Source organism: Pelodiscus sinensis, chromosome 6, assembly GCF_052426305.1.
Source record: "Pelodiscus sinensis isolate ZL-2025 chromosome 6, ASM5242630v1, whole genome shotgun sequence".
Classification (NCBI taxonomy): Eukaryota; Metazoa; Chordata; order Testudines; family Trionychidae; genus Pelodiscus; species Pelodiscus sinensis.
Genome location: NC_143057.1, coordinates 126,990,831 through 127,010,860, shown reverse-complemented (window position 1 = coordinate 127,010,860; position 20,030 = coordinate 126,990,831). Strand labels below are relative to the sequence as shown.

Sequence of the window (20,030 nt, the reverse complement as noted above, 5' to 3'; positions counted from 1 at the left end):
AACCAGCCCTCAGAGCTGCCTGGAGTGCACTGTGCAGGGCTCTGGCGGGGATTTAAAGGGCCCGAGGCTCCGGCCTCCAGGATCTCTGGGCCCTTTTGAATTACCAGGCCTTAGAGCAGTTGCCCCTTTTGCCCCCTGGTTGTTGGTTCTAATCTTATGCTGCCAAATGCTGATGCTGCCAATGGATGTGACTTCACTTCGGTGTTCGGTGGCATGGGGAAAAAGAGACGACTGAAGACAACTGCCGAGTCCTGGGAGCTCGGGGAGGATTTGAAATGCCTTGGGAGGAGTGCTGCATTTCAGACAGCCATGCCAGTATCTGTATGGTACTGTGGTAAGAAGCAAGAGCCTCTGGATAACATGCCCTATAAGTTGTTTGCTAGGAAGAATAAAACAAGTGAGACACCAACAATGAACTCCTGCCGGCAGCACCTGAAACGGGCAAATTGTCAGTCGTGGAATCATAGACCACTAGGACTGGACCTCGAGAGGCCATCAAGTCCAGACCCCTGCCCTCATGGCAGAGCCAAGCACCATCTAGATCATCCTTGAAAAATCTCTATTTAACCTGCTCTTAAATATCTCCAGCGATGGAGATTCCACAACCTCCCTGGGCAATTTATTCCAGTGTTTCACCACCCCGACAGTTAGGATTTTTTTCTAATGTCCAACCTAAACCTCCCTTGTGGGAGTTTAAGCCCATTGCTTCTTGTTCTATCCTCACAGGCCAAGGGGAACAAGTTTTCTCCCTCTTCTTCGTGACACCCTTTTAGATACCTGAAAACGGCTCTCATGTCCCCTCTAAATCTTCTCTTTCTAAACTAAACAAGTCCAATTCTTTCAGCCTTCCTTTAATCATTCTCGTTGCTCTTCTCTGGTTCTTCTCCAATTTCTGCCCATCGTTCTTGAAATGTGGTGCCCAGAACTGAACACAATATTCCAACTGAGGCCTAATCAGTGCAGTGTAGAGCGGAAGAATGACTTCTCGTGTCTTGCTCACAACACTCCTGTTAATGCAGCCCAGAATCATGTTTGGTTTTTTTTGCAACAGCATCACACTGTTGACTCATACTTAGCTTGTGGTCCACTATAACCCCTAGATCCCTTTCTGCCATACTCCTTCCTAGACAGTCGCTTCCCATTCTGTATGCGTGAAACTGATTGTTCCTTCCTAAGTGGAGCACTTTGCATTTCTCCTTATTAAACTTCATCCTGTTTTCCTGAGACCATTTCTCCAATTTGTCCAGATCATTTGAATGATGACCCTATCCTCCAAAGCCATTGCAACCCCTCCCGGCTTGGTATCATCTGCTAACTTAATAAGCGTACTCTATATGCTGATATCTAAATCGCTGATGAAAATATCAAACAGAACCGGTCCCAAAACAGACCCCTGCGGAACCCCACTTGTTATACCTTTCCAGCAGGATTGTGAACCATTAATAACTACTCTCTGGGAATGTATGAGAGGGCTAGCCGTGTTAGTCTGGATTTGCAAAAGCGACAAGGATTCCTGTAGTACCTTATGACTAACAGATGTATTGGAGCATAAGCTTTCGTGGGTCTTTGCATCTGACGAAGTGGGTCTTTGCCCATGAAAGCTTATGATCCAATACATCTGTTAGTCTATAAGGTGCCTCAGGACTCCTTGTTGCTCTCTGGGAATGGTTATGCAGCCAGTTATGCACCCAGCTTATAGTATCCCCATCTAAATTGTATTTGCCTAGTTTATTGATAAGAATATCATGCGAGACCATATCAAATGCATTACTAAAGTCTAGGTATACCACGTCCACCACTTCTCCCTTATCCACAAGACTCGTTATCCTACCAAAGAGCTATCAGATTAGTTTGACATGATTTGTTCTTTACAAATCCATGCTGGCTGTTCCCTGTCACCTTACCACCTTCCAAGTGTTTGCAGATGATTTCCTTAATTATTTGCTGTATTATTTTTCCTGGCACAGAAGTTAAACTTGATTGGTCTGTAGTTTCCTGGGTTGTTTTTATTTCCCTTTTTATAGATGGACACTAGATTTGCCCTTTTCCATTCTTCTGGAATCTCTCCTGTCTTCCATGATTTTCCAAAGATGATAGCAAAAGGCTCAGATACCTCCTCTATCAGCTCCTTGAGTATTCAAGGACGCATTTCATCTGGCCCCGGTGACTTGGTAGCAATGACATTTTTTTAGGTAATAGGACAGCCCTTAATTCCCAAAATGGGTCCTGGCTGGTCTACACTAAACGGCCAGGTCTACGCTAAAAGGGAATGTCAAATTGAGATACGCAACTCCAATTACATTGATTACATAGCTGGAGTTGACATACCTTGTTTCAAGTTTCCCCACTGTCCCCCCCAGCGGGATGCTGATGGGAGTTTCTCTTACTCCTTACAGAAGCAGGAGTATCGGTGCGGACGAGGATGCCCTCTGATTTCTGTTTCACATGTTTTAACTAGACTTGCTAAATCAAACTCCAGAAGATCAATTGTGGCCGCCCATATGCTCTGCAGAGCATAGGATCTGGGATCATGTAACATATTGTCTCTTGTCAGTTGCCACGTACTTGCAATAAAACCTCACAAGACTAGAGACAGCAAAGAAGATCTGAAAACCTAACTGATTCTGCAATAACAGGGAATGGTGACAGGCCAGCTCCTGTTTGATGGATGCTGTTTGATTAATTAGGAAAACAGGGCATTTGTTTTAAATGCTTGGGATAACTGTCTGAATCCCTGAAGAGCGCCTTTGCAGTCAGGTAGTGTTGAAATTCTCTGTACAGTGTCTGTGGTAATTTCCACATGTGTCTGTGGGGAATTCTTGGCATCCCTTTCTCACACTTCACAATAAGAGCCATACTCATTAAATGTCTCCCCATTGTCATTCCAAGTAAAACCCTAGAAAGAGACAGATTTTCTTCTCGGAGGTCCTTCTGTGATCCTCAGTGTTCTCAGTAGATTTTTCCCTTTCTTCTTTTTCATCCACCACCCTGCTCGCGAATCTCCACATTGTCATCACATCCTTTCTACCCTTGGTTAAGGTGCATAAAAGCTTACAGGACAGGTGGAATTCCAGAGAAGTATCACTGGAATAGTTTGGTTTGGAGTTAATGCGTGATAGTCGTGCATGTATAGGCAACAAAACTTGGCTATGAGTTTCACCTGGGCAGGGCAATTTGGAACAGAATTAACAGCCCTGGATGATTAGGTTACTTCATAATTGTTTGGATGAATTCCCAAGAGCAATCTCATAAATCCTCTGGCGTTTAAAACTAATCAGAAGTAGATCAGGATCTATATTTAAAGAGGTGACATTACAAGCATATCACATGCCCAGACCAGAGCAGAAGTAGGATGAAAGGTTGCCTTTATAATAAAATACAGGACTAAAGTGCTACATAGTCCTGTTTTTTGTTTCAGCTACACCAGACTAACACGGCTACATCTCTATCTTTATAATAAGAATGTGATAACACCTTGAATTAATTGAACTGATTCATTTTCCCTTGAAAATGTTTAACATCCCATGGTAAATCCAGTCTTTGACATTGCAACCACAACCGTTGAAAAGTCTTTGTTTTTGTTTTTGGAAACTTTGTAATGACTTTAAAAACTATTTTATCTAATAAAACTCAGAAGTTCTAATGATCCAGTCTGTATTTTTTCTAAAGAACATGCATCCAGAGGAGAGTGAGGAAGCTAGTAGGGGCGACTGGCAAATTAAATTATGTATCCAACACGTTTTGTGACTACCTTTTTCACAGTCATCACCTTACAGCCTTCCTTGCACCAAGGCCTATGTGTGAACCGGTTAGAATTCCAGTCCATTTAACAAAGGCACCTGCTCCTTCCCAGCGGTGTGTGAGACTTAAGGATGAGGTATGGATTCCATGTTTGGATGATGTATGTTCCTGCATGGAGAATTAAAGGAGGGATTTGCCAGTGTTCCTGTAGCACAGTGGCCCCCGACCTTTTGGGGCTGCTGGGCGCCTGGGGCGGGGCCGCTCACGTGCCGGACATCCAGGGGTAGGGCTGCTGATGCGTCACGCATCCGGGGCAGGCACCATACATGTGCTGCGGGCCCGGGGCAGGGGCTGCTCAGGCGCCCTGCGCCCGGGGCCACCATCACACATGTGCTGCACACCCAGGGCAGGGGCCGCCCATGCGCCACGTGCCTGGGGCCAGACCCACACATGTGCTGCGTGCCAGGGGCGGGGCCAGCACAGATGATTTGGCAGGTGCACATAAATGCCCCGGCGGGCCCCATGGCGCCCGTGGGCACCGCATTGGGGACCACTGCTGTAGCATATCCCCCTGTTGGAAATGGCAGGGGGAACAAAAACTGACACTCAGCAAAACAAATGTTGGAGCTTCTAAGTGCTTCCACATGACACCACAGCTGGGCAGCTGAGCTCTGTGGAAGTGGACTGATGGGACTGACAGAAGCTGATTGACAAATTAATGTCAAAGGGAGACCTGCATGCACCTCAGGAAAGACCAGACTTGATGAAACACTCCTGCTGGAAATATACATATTGTATGATTGTCATGGGACACGCCCGCCCGACATGGGGGAGCAACCCCGGCAAGCCCTGGGTGACGGGACGTGCCCGCCCGACACGGGGGAGCAACCCCGGCAAGCCCTGCTTAGCCGGCGGCTGCGGGAAAGCCGGCGGTGTCCCGGCTGTTCAGCCACTGCCCAGCGGGCGCCGGCTGATGACGTCAGGCCCAGCGTCCACAAGAGGCGGCCGAGACGCCAGGGTGGTTGCCGCGGCAACGTGGGACCGGGCCGACGCCGGGGGCGGGGCTTCTGGAGCGCGGCCAGGGTCGCCGACCTGGCGCGATTATAAGAAGGCGCCGGCACCGGAACGGGGGGGGGGGAGCGGAAGGAGTAAGGAGCGGCAGGCGCCCGCTCGCCAGGAACCCCAAGCTCGCAGTAAGGGACGCGACACCACACGGTGGATGGGGGGGACCACGTCGAGAGGGGCGAGGAAGGAAGTGGCCCAGGGCGGAGCCCGGAGTTGGCTGGTGCGCTGGCAAGTTACGGTCTTGAACCCCATCAGCCGGACCGGATCTCGTGGGATCCGAGTCCTTAGGGCCCTGGGCTGGGGCCTGTGAGAGGGGGTGGGCCCGGGCCCCCCTTCCCCACCCTTCCTCCAGAAGGGCTGAAATAGGTAAAAGGGAGCATTCCGGGAGGAAAACCCCGGAGGCGTGGTTACGCTGATACGGACGACGCGCCGAGAGCGTCACAATGATCAAGAGAACACAAACGTTTCCCTAGCTATCGCCACGGATCACCTGGCAATTGATCAGCCTGTCTGACACAATGCTCCATTTCACTTCCGGTCCTAAATTGCTGGGCTTTGCTGCATTGCACCTCAGCGGTGGCTTCCTATCAATGCTTGGTGTAATGTTCCGTAGTCTGTGCCATTAGTAAAGCATATCAGAGTCCGTGGAACGCAAACATTACTAGTTAGTGGGGCTGATAATACGTGGAGGGTTGGGGTAGGTTTTGAAACACAAACTTGTCTTGAATGAGACAACAGCGCCAGCAAAGTCACAAACTTCAGATAATTAATCCCCAGAGCCCGGCTTAGTACTATCAGTGTGTGGACAGGAGATAGGAGACAGGATTCTGTATTACTAGCAGGTGATATTACTAGTCGTTGACGGGGCAAAGTCATTTTGCGTAGATCACACTTACAGGAAAGTCCAGGAAATGAAATATATGTCACAGAATTTGTTATTAATGTGCTTGCAAAAGGGAAGTCAAAGAACAGTTTTAAATTGGTAGGAGTTCAACTTCAAACATTATTCATTTTATTGAATAATTGCCATACATAGTACATTGGAATCAGAAACTCGTTAAGCTTCCATTACTCTTTCAGTAACTAAGTTGAGTTATTTTGTAATCTGTAACAGTAAAAATTTTCTTTGCACTAAAATGACAGTTGAATAGGTGCCTCGATTTTAATTTTGTTACCAAATATTTTTTATGAACTCTAATCGTAATAGTCTTGACTTTTTCCCGATGAAGACAAAAAATCATTACATAAACCTTTTACCCAGCATATTCTGGTGTGAAAAGAAGTGCCTTCAGCTAATTTAAGTGGCAGGATTATTTATGCAAAATTTGGAATCTGTAGGTAATTGTGTAGTATGGCTTTGTTTTGCACAAACAAATCCATAAACAAACAAACTCTTCAAACCATATAATAGACCAGCAGTTCTCAAACTTTTTGGGCTCTGGAGCCTTTACATGCGTAAAAATGTATGCGGAGCCCCAGCGGTCCACTGATTGTATGTGTTGTACCTATTCATGTTTCCAGTTTGTCAACCTCGCGGAGCACCTGGAGATGTCTTGCGGAGCGGAGCACAGTTTGAGAAACACTGCAATAGACCATTCATTATTTTCATGGCATGATCCCTATTTTACAGATGGCAAACAGAAATGGAGGCACAGAGATGAAGTGACTTGCCCAAGGTCACATGGGTAGTGTGTGGCAGAGCAGGGACTCGAATTCAAATCTTCAAAGTCGCAGAGTTTTTGCCCCACCCACTCGCTCATCCCTCCTTTCAGTGTATGCAGGGTGTTTCTAATACCTCTCAGCCCAGAATCTAAGCCCCACATAGAGCATAGGAACAGCCACAATGGGGAGTGGGGTGGTGGTGGAGATCAGCAGTTCTTCTAGCCCAGCATCCTGCCTTCTGACAGTGCCAGGTGAGGGACAAGCAGCCCTCGGGGCTCGGGCTACAGAGCTAAAAATAGCAGTGTTCCTACTTGGGCTGGAGTCTGGGGTCTGAAACTCAGTGTGGGAAGAGGGTCCCAGAGCCTGGCTCCAGCTGAGCACGAACGTCTAGACATCCCGCAACTTCAGCCTGAGCCCGGAGAACCTGAGAGCTGAGGCGGGGCAGCCATGGGTGGCTCCGTGCAGTGTAGACGTACCCAGAGATTCTCCTTGTTCCCAGGCTGAGTGCCAAGGCAAGGCCAGATTCTTGCCCTCTGCCCCCCGCCCCGAGGTTCTCAGCCCTGATCTAACTAGTGGACAGAGGGGGCCTGCAATTGTCTCAGATCCTTGCAAAGCTCTCCCACCCTCCTGCTTCTCCGTGCTGGGGGTGCTTTGAGATTCCAGCTGTCTCTCCCCTTGGATCCAACACCCCTCACTGCATCAGCGTGAACGTTTCTCTGGCCTTCCAGCGGCGCTGATCAACGTATGCTCTGCGTCTTGAGTAAGGGAGTGGTCAGACCCTCCAGACCCCCAGTGGCATAGCGAGAGAGGACCGGGGCGGGGGGGGGGGGGAGGGCAGCTGCCCCTGGACTCCATGCTAGAGGAGCACCAATTTAGTCCCCCGCACTCCCATCATCCCTCGTCTCGTCTGCTCCTCCTCCGCCTGCCGGCACCAGCGGAAGCCTCCTCCCCGCCTCCCCGCCCCCAGCCCGACCCTCCTCCATCTCTGTGGGTGTGTTAGTGCGTGCAGGGGCCCGGCCCTAAACTGGAGGGGGCAGAGGAAGATGTGGTACAAGCTCCCCCCCTCCTCCCAGGGTCGGGCTCAGCCACGTGCCAGGTTCAGGGCCCCGCCACGTGGTGCAGGTGGCAGCACCGGGGGCGCAAATTTGTCCCTTGCCCCTGGGTGCATAACACCCTGGCTGCGCCTCTGTAGCCCCCCTCAGAGAGCGAGGGAGCCTGGGTTTCAAACACTCCAAACCAACTGCCTGCCGAAAGGAATTTCAGACAAAGTCTTTTAATCAAGCGGGGAGAAGGGAGGCAAGAGAGAAGGGTTTCCGTGGCTGGGAGTGGAGCTGAGAGCAGATATTTAATGTATCCCACCCCCCCAGGGAGCAGCAGTTAATCATTTACGTGCTGGTTGAACAAGGAATACGGGTGCCCCTTTCTGGGGTTTTCTGTACGGGGAATAGATGGATACTCCCAGTGACTCACCCATGCAGCGTGTTTCCAGCTTCAATAACATCTTGGAGCCAAAGCAACTCTGGGCACATTTTTATTCTTACACCTAGGCGTGGGTGAAGGTAGGGCTGGCAGAGGTAAGTCTCCAGCCCCGCCCCCACTGTCCAGGCCCCCCCCCGCGAGAGCCAAGCCACTGCCCCTCCCCCCCAGCACAATGGGGAGGTCGGGCAGAGCACGGCCCCAACCCCCCCATCACCAGGGGGACGGAGGAGGGCACGTGGCCCCAACCACCCCAGCCCTGGAGCATGGGAAGGGCAGGCTCTCGGAGGCAGCAATACCCCGCCCCCAGTATGCCTACAGCAGGTATTCTGGGGGCGGAGTCTGGGCGGGGCCAGGCAGGCGGTTTGAGAAGGCAAAGCCTTCCCTTGCCTAGCATACCCACCGCCCCTACCGGCATGTGTAGCACAACGTTACTATGACTGCAGAGCTCTCGCCGCTTCTCTGCTTCAGCCCTCGGCTCCTCTCCTGCTTTCAGCCATTCCAGTTTGGCCTGGGAGCGTATCCTGTTTCATAGGCTAAGCAGGGCCAGTCGCTCTTGGTTAGTGTTGGCCTGGGAAGCCTACAAATCAAATCCGAATTGTTCCAGTGCAGGAAGGGGTGCTCCGGGTAGGCTCAGAGTGTTCTTCCTTTAGGGTCAGTGCTCAGTCCGTGCCCCAGTGTGGCTCTAAGCAGCGCTGTGCTAATTAAGACGCCCTATGGGACGGGCAATGCCCAGGCTACAGCAAAAAGATCATGGGAGTTTCGTAATAGGCATGTTCCCGGGAGCGGAGAGAATAAAAGCGTAGGAGGAGTCTTCATTTTCTTTTTCATTTTGTGAATTTTCAGCAGACAGACCGTGAAATTCACCTGTCCCTCCAGGCAATCAGAGTGGCTTTAGGCAAAGGTATTTGCAGCACACATGGTTTATGTCACATGCTGGGTGGATACCAAAGAAGAAAGAAAATATCTTACCAGGTCACTGCCTAAGCAATACGTTTGCAGTGATTTATATTGACTGTCCATATGCATGGAGCAGCTCAGAAGGTACATGGGGCCATTGCTGATTCTGGACCAACAGTCCATAGTGTTTTATTCCTTCCTCTTTGATTTGATTTTTAGGCCTGTGAAAAGGGGCTAACCAGAAACACTGGCCAAAAATCAAAGGCGATCGCCCTAGAGATGCTTTATAAAAGGATAATAATACCTGGCTCTTGAATAATGCTTTAGTGCCGCAGTGATGAGTGTACGTTACAAAGAGGGTACTCTTTCCTTTTTACGGATGGGGAAACTGAGGCACGGGGAAGGGTGAAAAGGCTTCCTGAAGGTCGGCCAGCAGGCAGTGTTGTCAACTCTCACAATTTTATTGTGACTCTCTTAAGTATGGTATCTTTTGATAAAGCTCTAACTACTGGCATCAAGACATTGCTGGAGAATCTCGGCTTTTAAAATGTGCAGAGGAATGTTTGAAAATGTGAAACAAGTACACCATAAAGATGCTCCCCTGTATTTCAAGTCATGACTTTTAAGTCTACCTCTTGCATCTTGGGAGCCTGACTCATGATTTTTGAAGGCTTAGGGCTGGCAATATATTGAACGTATCAGATATGACAGATGTTTATAAAATTATGACTGGTGTGGAGAAAGTGAAGAGAGAAGTGTTATGTACCCCATGACATAACACAAGCATTAGGGGTCACCTAAGGAAATGAATAGGCAGCAGGTTTAAAACACACAAAAGGTACTACTTCTTCACACAACGCACAGTCAACCTGTGGAACTCCTTGCCAGTGGATGTTGTGAAGACCAAGACTATAAGAATGTTCAATAAAGAGCTAAATAAATTCATGGAGGTTAGGTCTGTCAATTGCCATTAGCCAGGATGGGTAGGGATGGCATCCTTAGCCCCTGTTTGTCAGAGGCTGGGAGTGGATGACAGGGGAGGGATCACTTGATGGTTCCCTGTTCTGTTCACTCCCTCTGGGGGCATCCAACATTGGCCCCTGTGGGCAGACAGGACACTGGGCTAGCTGGCCCTTTGCTCTGACCCAGTCTGGCCGTTCCTATGTTTATGACAGGACGGCTGGGGACCTGTTCTGGGCACCACCACCCATTATGCAAACCTGGCGCCCAAGTCTGTGAAGAGGGTAGGAGGCAGCAAATTCTGAACACTGCTGACAGGGTTTGGGCCGGGCTTCCATTTCTAGTGCTTAGGGCATCGATTGTACCTAGGGAGAGGGCTGTCCCAAGGGGCTGCAGGGCCTGGGGCAACTGCACCACCGCAGGCCCCAGCCCCACTCCACCCCTGCCCTTTGCCCCACCCCAAGCAATGTGGCCAGGGGGAGAACAGGGGACCTGGTGCAGCGGCAGCACAAGTCCCCCCCCCCCATTTACTACGCGGGCAGCAGGAGGCAGGGCGGCCTGTCCACTTCCTCCACCCTGGCCTGGGGCCCTTTTCTGACCTGCTGTGCCCCACTTCTCTGCAGGGGCGGGAAGCAGAGCGCCCGAGGGCTGGGTGCGCCACGTCCCACCGCCATGGGGAAACCAAGCGCGGCACGTCTGGGCTGCCTGTGCGAGGAGTGCAGGGGGAACGACCCCCCCCGCTGCTGCCGTGCCAGGCCCCTGGGTCCCTCCCATAGGATGATCGGGGCAGCCGGCGTGGGGCCCCCAAAAGTGCACTGCCTGGGGCAGCAGCCCCGGTGCATCCTATGGAAGGGACGGCTCTGCCCAAGGACCCCAACGATGCATTCGGGCCCCATTTGCGCCATGCTGAGCAAACAAATAACCAAGACCACCCCCTCCCCGACGCCAGAGGGCTCACTGGCGTGTCAGGACAGGCCTCACTGTTGCCACCTCTCCCCCCCCCCCCCGAAAATGACGGTCAAAGGGGCTGAAGCCTGCACGATGGCTGCCATTTCCTATTGGCCTCTCTGCAGGTGGAAGGGAGTGGGCCCCAAAATCAAGATGGCTGCCAGCTCCCACTGATTGTCATGCAACTGAAGCCAGGCACCATGGGTGAGGGAGGGCTCGCCAGGACACTGTTAGACGGGGGCTGTGTCTAGACTGGCAAGTTTTTCTGCAAAAGCAAATGCTTTTGCGGAAAAACTTGCCAGCTGTCTACACTGGCCGCTTGAATTTCTGCAAGAACACGGACTTCCTACTGTCTGAAATCAGTGCTTCTTGCGGAAATACTATGCTGCTCCCATTCGGGCAAAAGTCCCTTTTGCGCAAAGCTTTTGTGCAAAAGGGCCAGTGTAGACAGCTCAGACTTGTTTTGCGCAATAAAGCCCTGATCGTGAAAATGGCGATCGGGGCTTTTTTGCGGAAAAGCGTCCGTGCCAATCTAGACGCCCTGTTCCGAAAATGCTTTTAATGGAAAACTTTTCCGTTAAAAGCATTTGCGGAAAGTCATGCCAGTCTAGACGTAGCCCGTGAGGGAGGGAGGGCTAGCCAGGACACTGTTAGACCAGGTGTTCAAGGGAGCCACTGAGGAGCTGGTGATGGGGGCCAGGTGGTAATCAGAGAGCTCCCTTCTCAACAGGTTAAACATCCTGCTATTAGCCGACTCTGGGGAAGAGAGAGGGCAGGTAGCTTGAAAAGGAAAATGCAGCCCAGTTGGCCATAGGGCCCATGGACTAAAGTGGGGGAGACCAGACCAGAGCAGAGCAGAACAACTTGGGTGGATCCTGGCTAGAGCCAGGGTGCACCTGGGATCTCTTAACTGAGGGGAAGCTGCAGCTGTGAATCTAGAGACCTGGCCAGAAGGAGACTTGGGACTAGCCCTCCAGAGAAATCCAAAGCCAAGTAGATCTCCCAGAGCTCTCTGGCTCTGATGTGACTGGCGGGGGAACCAGGAACTGGATGGTCTGGATTGAGGGTGATATTGGAAATCCCCAGAGGGAAGCATTTGGGCTGATGTGTCGATTGTATTTCCTAGAGACTTAATACACTGAGCCCTCAGAAGAGGGATTTGGCTGACGTACTCTGTGCTACTACCGTGCTATTGGGAGACCCAGGTGGGAATGGATGGCAGGGTGCCTGTGAGAACACACTGTACTTGGTGGTGCTGTGCTTTGGCATGGAACTCTGCCCTAGGGCCCTTCCGACTTGTCTTCCCCCATGATGTGGACTGCAGATCCCATGATCCACTGTGGTGTCTCCCTGCAGCTGAGCTGCTGCTTTCTGAAACTCCCAGGAAAGCGTTTCCAACAGCCCAGGGCATTTCTGTGCTCAGCAAATGTTTTTTTCCCCTCAAAGAGCATTCTAGAGCTGGGTTGGCTGCACAAGGAACCAGAGTAATTATCTTCTGTGTTGCTCCAGGCTGCAAATGTTCTCTCTCATGCTAGCTACTGCAGGTGAGCCAGCATGTGTCAGATGGATCAAATTAAGGGCTAAAGGACTTGGCTAATTAAGGACTAAATTCAGGCTCCTCCAGCCAGAGAGGGGTGGGTCGGGAGCAGGGGCACTGCTGCAGGAAGGTGTTAAATCTATGTGAGATGGTGGCAGGTAAGGGACCAGCAGGGGTGCTAGTGAGACCATATTCAATAGCAGCCCTTAGGACTGTCTTTAGAAAGCTGGCAGTGCTTTCTGTTTTGATCCCCTGTAATCTTGGGACGTCTAGACACATGGGGAGCAGCATGCTTCCATGAGAAGGGAACTGGTTCTGTTGATGAACTGGTGTGTGACCTCTTATCATGTCACTTCCCTTCTCTGTGCCTCAGTTTCCCCTCCCCTGGTGTCTCTTGCGTATTTAGCCTGTAAGCTCTTCCAGACAGAGAATGAATATTGAACTAGAGAGTAATGGGGCCTTGATCTGGGTCCAGACTCTAAATGCTACTATAGTACAAAGGATGATAATCTGATTCAAACAATGTAACCAACTGCCCATTGTTAAGTTCTCTCGGCATCTTTGACTTCTAGTGTAACTCTTTTGAACTGAGTAGTGCCTGGTGCTACATAGGCAGCCCCTGTAGGAATGATGACCAAGGTTTTGTGACCCTTTTCAATCTGCACAGGTACTTCCCAACAATGTCATTGTGGAAAGCATCCGGTAGAGAGGAGTCCAAGAGCTTGCGTCTCGACTGGAGTGTGCTTGTGTTGTGGATTTGTGAAGGCTTTAGATACTTAATCACAGCCTGCCTGGTGCCTACAGCCCTTCTGGGATATGAGTAGTCCAAGGTACGGAAGTGTGGGTCAGCGTGTCTCTGTTCTGCAGCCCTGCTTAGAAATATTTCGGGTATTCCCACAATGAATTGATTTCACTTTTATGACCACAGTGTTATTGTGACAGTGATTCTGCCATACTAGGTACAATGCTGCCACCTCGTGGAGCTGAAAAGGAATGAAATCAGAACCTAAAGAGCAGTCCTGTGGCACCTTAGAGACAAATTTATAAGGTCATGAGCTTGTGTGGGTAAAACCCACCTCATCTGATGAAGTGGGTTTTACCCATGAAAGCTCATGGCCTAATAAATGTGTGTCTCTAAGGGGCCACAGGACTGCTTGTTGTTTTTAAAGTTCCAGACTCACATGGCTCCCCCTCTGCAAATCAGAACATGAATGAATCCATCATTTTGGTGCTGTAGAAATGAACGTATAAAAAGCACAGGATGGCCACATGCCTACTTAACACCTCTTCTCAGATGAAGCTGTATATTAATAGCAATAACTGAAAACAGAAAAGTCTGTGTCTAGACTGGCCATTTTTCCGGAAAATCAGCCGCTTTTCTGGAAAAACTTGCCAGCTGTCTACACTGGCCGTTTGAATTTCCACAAAAGCACTGACGATCTCATGTAAGATTGTCTGTGCTTTTGCGGAAACACTTTGTTGCTCCCATTCGGGCAAAAGTCTTTTTCCGAAAAACTTTTGCGCAAAAGGGCCAGTGTAGACAGCTCGGATTTGTTTTTCGCAAAAAAGCTCCGATCGCGAAAATGGCGATCGGGGCTTTTTTGCGGAAAAGCACGTCCAGATTGGCATGGACGCTTTTCCGCAAAAAGTGCTTTTGCGGAAAAGCGTCCTGCCAATCTAGACGTGCTTTTCTGAAAATGCTTTTAACAGAAAACTTTTCCGTTAAAAGCATTTCCTGAAAATCATGCCAGTGTAGACATAGCCAAGCAGGCAAGATGAGCTTATCACATCTATGCTATTTCACTCGACCGGCACAGGATTGTTCCAAACTCTTTCCCTAACCCAGTTTTAAATGACTTGACCAATGTCCAATTCCCAGGGAGGCAGGACTTTACAAGAATGCAATAGGTGTCGCTCTCACAAAGTTTTTTTTTCCCTGGGTCTATAACAAAATTAAATGATTACGTGGTTGGAAATAGCTAAGACTGTTACAAAAGCGAGGGTAGAAACCTAACCTGTCTTTAAAAAATAAATGAACCTCTTCCGCAATGTAAATAACACGCCAGTATCCCCTCAAAGGGCCTTTTGTCTGATAGCCCCAGAACGCTTTACAAGTAGCAGTTGGCTCTCCTAATGGACAGGGTTCCCATTTTACAGATGGCCTCCGTGGGCAAATCTGGCCCGCCAAGCGGGTTGATCCGGCCCACAGAGGCCCTGCTTCTCCCCTGCACCCAACCCAATCAGAGCCTGGGGGCAGGGGAGCACACGAAGCTTCCTCCACCCTGCCCCCGCCCTGCAAGGAGCACATGGCAGTTAGAAAAGTGTCGTGTGCTCCTAGCAGGGTCGAGGAAACTACGGGCGCTTCCCCCGCCCCCGAGCTCTGATTGGCCTGGGGTCGGGGGAGCATGCAAAGTCTCTTCCTGCTCTGCTGGGGGCATGGGTGCTTAGTGGGAAGGAGGGGATTACAGGGGGCGGGGACAAACATGGTCTGTGGGTGGGGAAGTCCGGCAGCATCCTGGCCCCTCCCCTTCCATTTTAGGCCCCACCCCTTCCAGGGCTTGAAGTGGCCCCTGGCCAAATATTATTGCCCAACCCTGATCTAGAGTGACCACACAGCCTGTGTCGACTGGGACGCTCCCTTTTTGAAGTCCTCTCCTGGCCATCCCGACTGCTGTGCTAGAGCAAAGTGCGAAGCGGAGGGGGCGAGCAGAGATGCCATCCCCTGCAGGGGGGAGGCAGTGCGGGGGTGGGGTGGGGGAAGCAGTGGTCCATCATGTGAGGGCGCTATAGGGCACTAGGGACTGGCCAACAGCCTGCTGAGGGGGCCCCGGTAGGTTCCAAGCACTAGGCAACAGCCTTGCTGGGGAGCCAGCGCAAGGTCGCAGTAACCCCACATTGCAGTAACCCCACAACCCACAACAGCACTGAGGGGCAGGGGGCCCTCAGGTGAGGGGTGGGGGGGGGTGTCCTGTTTTTTTCCTTAGAGAACACAGTCACCGGACCTTCATCCCTAAGGAAGAACCCAAGAGCTCCTAGTTCTGCATAAAACACGCCCCCTGAGGCAGCGGTTTTCAAACTGTGGTTCGACACCCTAACATGGGTCCTGACCCCATCTTAAAGGGTCACTGGGGCTGGTGTTAGGCCTGAGGGGGCCCTAGGCCATAGAGGGGCTTGGGCTTTGGAAAATACGCAAATAAGGTGAAGCGGTGACTATTGCCGTGCCTCATTTGCATACTTAATGAGCTGCCAATTTTTGCACAAGGGGCTTTTGCGCAAAAAGGAGCCATCTGCACGGCTCCTTTTTGTGCAAAACCCCCCCTCTTGCGCAAGAGCCGTTCTTCCTGAAAAAAAGCAGCAGGATGTCTACCCTGCAGGCTTCTTGCACAAGAACTGTTTTGCGCAAGAGTTCTTGCGCAAGAGCGTGTCCGCACTGCCATGTGCTTTTGCGCAAGAGCGTCCATGGCGGTGTGACTGCTCTCTTGCACAGGAAAGCTCTGAGAGCCATTTTAGCCACAGGGGGTTCTTGCACAAGAAACCCCTATTGCCCGTCCACGCTGCCTTTTTGCACAAGAGCTCTTGCTCAAGAGGGCTTATTTCTCATGGGCTATGTCTAGACTGCAGGCTTCTTTCGAAAGAGGCACTTTCGAAAGCATCTTTCGAAAGAGCCTCTTTCGAAAGATCGCGTCTAGACTGCAGGCGGATCTTTCGAAAGAGAAATCCGCTTTTTCGAAAGAGAGCACCCAGCGAGTCTGGATGCTCTCTTTCGAAGACGGCCTCTTTACATTGAAGAACGCCTTCTTTCGAAAGAGGAGCTTTCGAAAGAAGGCGTTCTTCCTCGTGAAATGAGGTTTTCCGCCATCGAAAGAAAAGCCGCGTTCTTTCGAAATAATTTCGAAAGAAAAGCCGCGTTCTTTCGAAATAATTTCGAAAGAACGCGGCTTGAGTCTGGACGCAGGGGAAGTTTTTTCGGGAAAAGGCTACTTTTCCCGAAAAACCCCCTGAGTGTGGACACAGCCATGGGGAGAGGACTAACTCTTGTGCAAGAAGCCCTCTGTTCCGATGCCTTACTGTAAATTTACTTGCGCAAGAATGTGCGTGAAGTGTAGACTCTCTGCAAGTTTTTGCGCAGGAACAGCCGCCTGCAGTGTAGACCTAGCCTTGGTGTTTTGCTTGTTACGTCCGTTTTCCCTTTCATATTTATATACCTACTGCCTCTTTTTGTTCCTTTTCCTCCCCTCCCCCTCCCTTCTCCCCTATTTAATTTTGGTTCTGGACATTCAATACTCCGGTCATCTGAAGAAGTGGGCCGTGCCCACAAAATCTCATGATCCCATCTACATGTTTTGTCAGTCTTTAAAGTGCTACCAGACCATTTGTTGTTTTCGTAAGTTTATCCTGTACAGACTCACTCAGCTACCCCTCTGAAGCTTATCAATACAGTAGCATTTTGCAGAGCATTAGTGCGTTAAATAAAATGCTAGGACCAAAACAATGTGGGGTTATGCCAAAGCGTATCCCTAACTTGCCTCTGAAATGTCTGACTTCACTTTACTTGTATTTTGCCAAGCTTGGCTTGACTATTGTCAAGTCTGTTTGTAAGAAATAGATGTTTGGGCCTCCTTAGGCTACGTCTAGACTGCAAGCCTCCTTTGAAAGAGGCTTTTTCGAAAAATACTTTTGAAAAAGCCTCTTTCGAAAAAGACTGTCTAGACGACAACCAGTACTTTCGAGAAAGCAAGCCGCGTTTTCGAAAGAGAGCACCCAGGCAGTCTGGATGCTCTCTTCCGAAAAAGCACAGTTTGCATTCCACAGTGCCTTTTTTCAAAAGAGAATTTTCGAAAAAAGGCATTCTTCCTCATAAAACGAGGTTTGCCGCGGTCGAAAAAACTGCCGCGTTCTTTCGATTTACTTTCGAAAGAACGTGGCAGCAATCTAGACGCAGGGGAACATTTTTCCAAAAAAGGCCACGTTTTTTGAAAAAACCCTGTAGTCTAGAACACCCTTATGTTTCTATATAGCATAAGCAAGCACCATCTCTAAAGCCTGCAACACAAGTTACTCAATTAAACTTTTTACAGCTAACTGGTGCTGCCTTACTGAGGGGTGTGGATTCCAATGTGACTAGCTAAGTCAGACTCCTGCCTGGGTCATGTTCAGACACAGCCTAGTTAATCTCTTGGCAATGGGTCTCTAAATACCCAATACATGTGCAAGCAAGGAGCCAGCCTTGTGCTAGGAAAGTGCTGGCCAGAAGCTCAGGAGCAACTTTCTCTGGTTTGAAAATCCAGCTCCTGGTGTCATTTAAAGGGAATCAAGGATTTTTCCTGGACAAACAGCCAAACGCACGTGGCAGCACTTGAGGATTTGCAAGACTGGCATTGCGATTGGCTGGCGTCTTGCTTGCACATGCATTGGGCATTTAGCGACCCAGGTAAACAGCAGTGACAGTATCTTAAAATTTCTTCCAGGTCCTGTCCCATTGCAACCAGCTCCCTCCCAGCTTTTTAAATAGCTCCCTGCTGGCTTTTGCAGCAGCTCTTCCCGGAGCTGCGCACCAGGGTGCACCCACTTGCTTTCACCTCTGCATGTAAATACACTCAAGGGGCTGCCTGGGAGATGGAGCCTGAATGCCTGCAGATACCTCACGTTCTTCCCTGGAGCGATATGAGCTAAGTGGCGTGATGCCGGGAGTTTGTCTGGGATCTGCTATCCTGCACTCCCAGCTGTTAATGGAAGGACGTGCTTTCGGGTTTGGTGTGCAGCCGAATAGAGCCCAGATAGCTGATTGGACGTGCGCGGTCAGTAGCTCCCAGAACCGACATTCGTGGAGTGGTCGTGCTGCTGCCTCCATCTATGAAAATGAATATGCCAGCAGGAAGATTGTTGAATCATCCAGCTCTCCCAAGTTATAGTGCCTTAACCATGAGACCCACCCAGGAAATTTGCCCCCCCTCTTCTGCAGACAAATGACTGGTGGAGAGGAGGCTTTCGGATAACAAAATATTAAGCTGACCATGGAGGCACCCTCTCTGCACTAGCACTGAGAACTGACTCATCTCTCATAGAAAGGGTGGCTCCCTTGTGATAAGATCAAGAGCCGTTGCAGAATGAAAGCTCCCCAGGACTCTACAGAGCCGTGGAGCTGGGGTCAGACAACGTGTTGTCTCTTGTCGATTGCAATAAAACGTTGTGAGATTAGATAGAGCAAAGGAGGTTGGAAAACACGGCTGAGCCTGCAAGTGCTGGGATTGGTGGTGACAGGGCCGCTCGAATCTGACTAATGCTGTGTGATTACGAGGGAAGCCCAACATTTCAGTGCTTGGATCACTGTGTCAATCCTGAAGAGTGTGCTGCAGCCGGGTATGCCAGGTGCTGGGACCTTTCAACAGGCATGATTGCGTCTGTCTGCAAGGAACTGTTGGCACCGTTCTCCCCCGTGAGAGGAGGAGCAGTTCTCAGTAAATTCCTTCCCTCACCTAGAAAGAGACAAATTGGTTCCCCTAAGGTCCTTCTGAGATCCCCTCTGTTAGAACGTAAGAACGGCCAGACTGGGTCAGACCAAAGGTCCAGCTAGCCCAGTATCCTGTCCACTGACAGTGGCCAGTGCCAGATGCTCCAGACGGAGGCAACACAACAGGGAATCCTCACGTGATCCCTCTCCTGTCATCCATTTCCAGACAAACAGAGGCCAGGGACACCATTCCTACCCATCCTGGCTAATAGCCATTGGTGGACCTAACCTCCATGAATTTAACTAGCTCTTTTTTGAGCCCTGTTAAAGTTCTAGCCTTCACCACATCCTCTGGCGAGGAGTTCCACAGGTTGATTGTGCACTACATGAAGAAAACCTTCCTTTTGTTTGTTTTAAACCTGCTGCCTATTAATTTTTCATTGGGTGACCCCCCAGTCCTTATATTATGGGAACACATAAATAACTTTTCCTTATTTATATTTTCCTACACCAGTTAGGATTTTATAGACCTCTATCATATCCCCCCCTAGTCTCCTCTTTTCTAAGCTGAAAAGTGCCCATCTTTTTAATCTCTCTTGCTATGGGTCCCGTTCCAAACCCCTAGTCATTTTTGTTGCTCTTCTCTGAACCATTTCCAACGCCAAGAGATCTTTTTGGAGATGAGGCGACCGCATCCGTACACAGTAATCAAGGTGTGGGTGCACCATGGTTTTATATAGTGGCAATAAGCTATTCTGAGCAGCTTTCTCTATTTCTCCTCTTTCAGGCACCATTCTGCTTTCTAATCCCCACTTTGCCATCATCACCCTTCCTCCCAGTCTGGCCTGGATGTGGTTCTCTTCTGGCTGTATCCATGCTGCACTATAACTGCCTAGGGTGTGGCCATGACCAATAGGAGGTAAGAAATCCAACTATGAGATTTGACTTTAACCGGAGAGGGCGGGGGGCTGCAGAGAGCGTCTTCCTCCTGTGTCCAGCACATGCCGGATCTGGCACACATGGCCTCCTAGGAATGGTAATAGGTTCCCCTCCTCCTTCCTCCAGGTTGCCATGCGAGATACCGTCCTTCTCCGAATCACACCGAGGGATCAGGAGCAGATGCGGAGTGAATGTGCCCAGACACCTGGGCCTCGGGCTGCCCTGCTTTGTGGGTCAGCGATGCCAGGCCAGTTCTTTCGAAAAAGCCTCTTTCAAAAGAGGCTTGCAGTCTGGACGTAACCTTTGAGACAGGATAAAGGCAGGTTGCTACCTCCTTGGGGCAGGGACAAG

At 50.2% G+C, this 20,030-nt stretch overlaps 1 protein-coding gene and 1 long non-coding RNA gene across 2 annotated transcripts in view; one reads left to right on the top strand and one right to left on the bottom strand.

Annotated features, from left to right (window-relative positions):
• The window catches only part of TPGS2 (tubulin polyglutamylase complex subunit 2), a 94,498-nt gene that overhangs the window by 19,934 nt on the left and 54,534 nt on the right, over window positions 1-20,030 (bottom strand). The window lies entirely within an intron of this gene.
• Window positions 18,512-20,025, top strand: LOC142830000 (uncharacterized). Its single transcript, XR_012905003.2, has 3 exons — window positions 18,512-18,649; window positions 19,528-19,659; window positions 19,806-20,025. It is a non-coding gene; the product is annotated as an uncharacterized LOC142830000 (long non-coding RNA).